Below are 5,454 nucleotides of genomic sequence, written 5' to 3'. Positions count from 1 at the left end.
CGTGGCCACGGCAGCCGGCCACACCTGGGCAGCTGCACAGAGCAGCACTTTTGCAGGGAGCACTGCTGGGGTGTGGTGGAAGCAGCTCTTTGAGAACCAAGCCGCACTGGGGACATAGAAACTTAGAAAGCTGGGTATGTCTAGCATAATGACTGGTGGAGTCTCTGTCTCCAGCTGTGGAGGTGAGCATAGTTGTCATGGCTAGTAGCCGTCCATAGGCCTCTCCTCCATGAATTGGTTTAATCCTCTTTTAAAGCCACCCAGGATGCTGCCCATCATTGCCTCCTGGGGATGCAGGATGGAGATGCCGAGGACTGGACCTGGGACCTTCTGCATGCAAAGCAGATGCTGTGTCACAAGCTAGTTGAACTTCAGGCTGGGGAAGCAGTCTGTGCTTCGCTGCTGTTCGGTGAAGAGTGGAAACGCACACAGTTGTGCAGTACAGTAGAGCAAGAACTGAGACTGTGGCTGTGTACACATTGTAGCTTTAAATCGCATTTGAAGCACATTTGTTTCCTCAGAGAATTGTGTACATGTCAGGTTCAACAGCTTACAAAGTAAGTAAAGTGAGGTATGAGTGAAGTATTCGTGGGACTGCGCCCGACTCACTTCAGATCAGCTTCTGGGGTGGGCAGGTGAGGGAGACTTGCCTTCACCTGCATTGGTTGGAGGGAGAGGGGCAACATTAAAACCAGGAGCAGGGCACCTGGCAGTTGGGGGGTGACGTGCATTAGTTGAGGAACAAAATGCTTGTGTGGTTTGGGCTGAGACCGGAGAGAGCTGCCAGTGTGGACTGGGTGCACCTCCACTCCCATTCCAACAGTTCATTCCTCTGCTGTGGATAAATGTGGGAAAATAATAATAGTGATAAAGTACTGAGAGAGGCAACAAGCAGGAGACGCCTGGTTTAGTACTTAGAGGCTAGGAGTGTATCTTCCATGATTCCTCCCCCCGCCCTTCCACCATCACCATGTCCCCTAAAAGAGCCTTGTAGGGAAGGCTTGAGCTTGGGAGAGGGGGCTGGCGCCATTGGCTGGCGCCGTTTAGCTGTTCTGTCTGGTCCCCTGCTTGTCTCCTGCTGGACCCCAGCAGCTTACCAGTGCTGTGTGCCCTCAGCTTGCACCCAAGCAAATAATAGTTTCTGTGTTTGGTGTGGTGGAGCTAAGAGAGAAAGCTGGAGGGGGGGGCGGGGAGAGAAGCAGAAAACCTGGAGTCAGAGCCTGTGCTGAGCTGGGACTATGGGCTGCCCAAAAAAAGCATTTATTTTGATAGCAGCTCTTGGCCCAAGATGCTGTTTCAGCGAGAAGGTTCTGTTTATAGAAAGGGATTTTGCTCTGGTGCAGGTTACGCAAAGGCCAGGCTATCCTGCAGGAGACAAAACAAGTCTGTAAGGGTAAATGTGGGGACTCAGGTTAAACATGCTGCCAAGGGAGTTTGGTCTCCACAAAAAAAGAAGAGAAAAAGAGCCACCGTTTGTTTTTGTTATAATAGAGCATGTTTGAAATCACTTATCATGAATTACATACCCCCTCCATTCATTTTGGCCACCCTGTAGTACTCACAGCTCAAGCATGGTAAAGAGGACATTTATTTCTACTCTGGGACGTAGGAGGATCCCTGATATTGAAGTCAGACCACTGGCCCATGTGGCTTAGGGTTGTCTTCTCTGATTGGCAGTGGCTTTCTAGAGTTTCAGAGAGGGAATCTTTTCTAGGCTTGTTTGAAAATGCCAGGAGTCAAACCTGGGACCTTCTGCATGCAAGGCAGACGCTCCTGAGCTCAGACCCTTCCCTGGGGCAGGGGAGAGTTGCACTCTTGGTTCTGTGATTGTGAATTAGGAATTGGGGGTGCAAGCTCAAATATCCCTTTATGCCAGGGTTGGGAACCTCCAGCCCATAGGACAATTCTGGCCCGCCGGGGGTCCAAGTTAGCCCAAGAGGCCTGTTCCTGCAAACCATGCTCATCTGTTAAACAGCAGGTGTCAACGGGGGTTCATTCACACTTCCAAGCTTTCTAAGTCTCAGCGGTTTCACCCATGCCCTGCTCCCTTCCTAGGAAAAACCCGCTCTTTCGTGCTAAATCGGAGCCAACGTCAATCCAGAGAAAACCCAAATTGTCATTTGCTCTGATTGAGCACTAAAGAGCAGTTTTCTCCAGGTGGGGTGGGGTGGGAGAAGAGGAAGTATTGATAAACCCTGAGTGATGTCAGCTGATGGACCAGGAGGCAAGGTTAAATTCTGCTAGGTTCTGCTTTGCCAGCACATTCCCCGTGCAAAACACACTGGCAAAGCAGACACTTGCAGCCAGCAGATTGAACTCTCTGCTCACCAGCTGAGAGTAGACCCCCCCTCCCCACATTTCTGTTACTTTACTGTGCATTCATTCTGATTCATTTGTGGGGCACTTTCATCCTGCATGCTTCTTGATTTCTGGGGTATTTATACAACTTCCAATTAATTTGTTTATTCATCCCACACATTTCAGTGCCTTTCCCTGTCACTTTCCTAACCGCAAAAAGTCTGGGTTTTAAAAACTGGATTTGTTAGGATCATTGAATTGTAGAGGTGGAACGGACCCCGAGGGTCATCTAGTCCAACCCCCTGCAGTGCAGGAATCTCACCTAAATCATACATGACCAATGGCCATTGAACTTCTGCTTAAAAACCTTCAAGGAAGGAGAGTCCACAACCTCCTGGGGGAGACTGTTCCACTGTCAAACAGCTCTTCCTGTCAGAAAGTTCTTCCTGATGTTTAGCCAGAATCTCCTTTCCTGCAACTTGAAGTCACTGGTTCGAGTCCTACTCTCCAGTGCAAGAGAAAACAAGCTTGCTCCATCTTCCATGTGCAAGCCCTTAAGATATTTGAAGATGGCTATCATATCTCCTCTCAGAAGAGTGAGCATCAACCCCCAAATCTTCGTTTGTAATAAGGAGGATTTGGCAGCCAGCTAGTGAGGAGTTGTGCTTTTCCAGGGATAGTCAATGTGGTGCCCTTCAGGTACTTTTGGACTATGACTCCCAGCAGCCATAGCCAGTGCTCAGGGCTGTGCTAGAGCAGCAAAGTAGTTTAATCCACCTTAGGTGCACAAACCTGAGTTTCTCAGCATGCGCTTGCGTCCATCCAAGGTGCAGGAGCCTTGCACTCCTTTTCACATGGCCATCCTGCAGGGAGCTTTTGGTTGTGCCACCTCCACAGGTGAGCGGACCTCAGCAGGTGCCTAGCTTTGCCACCCCCTGATGCCAGTTCTGATTTGAAGTAAGTGAAAGTAAATTCTTGGACAGAGTTGCTTCCTATTATTTTATAGCATGGTTATGTGCATATTTTGGAAAATGGGATCATTTCTTACAAGAATTTAGTTGCAAACTGCTGCCCAAAATGCCACTAGCTCTCCCAGCTCACTGAGCCCAGTTACCTCTTCAGCTTCTGACACCTTCTCCACACAGTCTCTCCCTCCGACCGCTCATCATTGTCCCACCACCACTCCCTGGCCTTGGTGATTCTGCAGCTGGTCCCTTCCACCATTCCTCTGCGTCCAACCAGTCTGTGACACACATACTTGCATGATGCTAAGACACCCTGTGTCTCCACCAATGTCTCCCAATGTGTACCATTAAGGGGAGGGCTTCCTCCTTGATTGCCCCCAGCAGCAACAAGCATTTCCCAACCATGAACTGCTTCAGCAGCTGCCACTGTCTCCAGCCCAACCCTCTGTCTGTTGCATTGGTTTGCCAAGTGTCCCAAAGAAGTTCGTGAGCACAGAAGGTCCCTGTCTGAGGCCATGCCCAGGACCCAACAATCTTCTGCATGCTACCTCTGCTCTTGCCTGCTCCTATCTTAACACCAGTCACTGATTCCTTGAATTTATCTCATCCTTTGGAAAAGCCACGTGCTAGGCCTTATCGCAACATCCTATAGCGATGGATTCCGTGGGTTAATTGCATATTGTGAAGGAATACTTCCTTTGGTCTGTCCAGTTGACCTCTATTGAGAGCTAGTACAGGGCAGATGTGCAGAGAGGATGATGGACTTGGACTGGGTGGGGTGACTTGGGCTGAAATCTCTGCTCACTGGGTGTCCTTGGGCAAACCTCTGTCCCTCCAAGACACTTCACAGGTTAGTTGTGGAGATAAAATGGAACAGTATGTTCTATGTATGTTCTTGTAGGAAGGGCAGGATGCAAACATGATACATACATAAAATACTGCTAATCGCTTCAGTTGGATGATGCTGAATTTGCAGAGAGAATAATCTCTCTCCATTCACGCCCTGTGATTATACTCTGTCAAGACCTACCTAGAAGTGACATGAGAGATCCCATCCTTGCTGGTTCTTCTATTTTGCATGAATGCTGCTATGTGGGTTCTTGGTTTGGATCTGAGCTGTGGTGGTCATGGAGTGTATCTTGGGGGTTCAAAGGGACCTGGGCCCCTTTCAGCTTTTGAGGCCCCAGGGTATAAGAAAAATTTAAAATGATGACACACAAAAACAAGCAGAGGCATTTTAAATTATTTAATATGACAAAAATCTATATCAGTATGCAAAATTGGGAGGGGGCAGATGGATTCAGCTAGCCTGTTCCATGAATGGAATCCAGAGCAAGGTGCAATGGGACTTCCCTCTCTCATCCCCCCACCTGCACTCTGCACCTCACCAAATCTGCCCTGGAGGGTTGGGAGAACCCCTGAGGATCAATCTCCTTAGTGCTACGTTGAAGCCCACCCCATGTCTTTCCCCTAACCTCCTCTTACGTGCTTAAACTTGCATGCCACATTTTCATCTGGTGCACATAAAAACAAGTTGCAAAACTTATCAGATGCCAAAAAATAAGGTCTACGTCTGAGACCCCCTTTGAGCTTGTGGCTCAGGCCAAATCCCTCTGCCCACAAGTAAGTGGCCGGGGTGTGATAGTTTTCCCAATGCTGTTTCCTTGATTTCAATCCCTGCTATCCAAAACTACTTGTAGCCAAAGGGGTAGAGAAGTCAGGGACAGTCTGGTGCCTAGCTTTGCCCCTTTTCACGGCTGCTGCAGCTGCAAGTAATGACTTAGATTTTGTTTAGGTCTATGGTATGAAATTATTACTATTTTTTGATACTCATTTATTGATCCTCTGTTGTATGAAGGGACATAGTTTTCAAACGGGCCTTGGCTTGTTTTGTTTTTTCTTCTCTTTCACCCCACCCCACCCCCCCCACTAAAACAGACAGACAGACAAACAAACAATCCATGGTCCGCTTAGGAACAGGAGCTCATGCTGGAGAACCAAGGGAAATGGAAAGATAACAAAGGACAGTTTACTATATTGTTCCAACTAGGGAAGCGTCTGGTAATCAGGGATGTCTAAGGGGGTGGGAAAGCTGTCCTCATGCATGACTCAGAGGGCACCTAGAGGCATCAGAACCTTGGTGCCCTGCACCTGACCCTTAGCACCCTGAGCTTCCGCCCCCTTCCTGCCC

Source organism: Podarcis filfolensis (assembly GCF_964270895.1).
Source record: "Podarcis filfolensis genome assembly, chromosome: 2".
NCBI classification, from domain to species: Eukaryota; Metazoa; Chordata; class Lepidosauria; order Squamata; family Lacertidae; genus Podarcis; species Podarcis filfolensis.
This window is presented reverse-complemented; position numbering follows the sequence as displayed.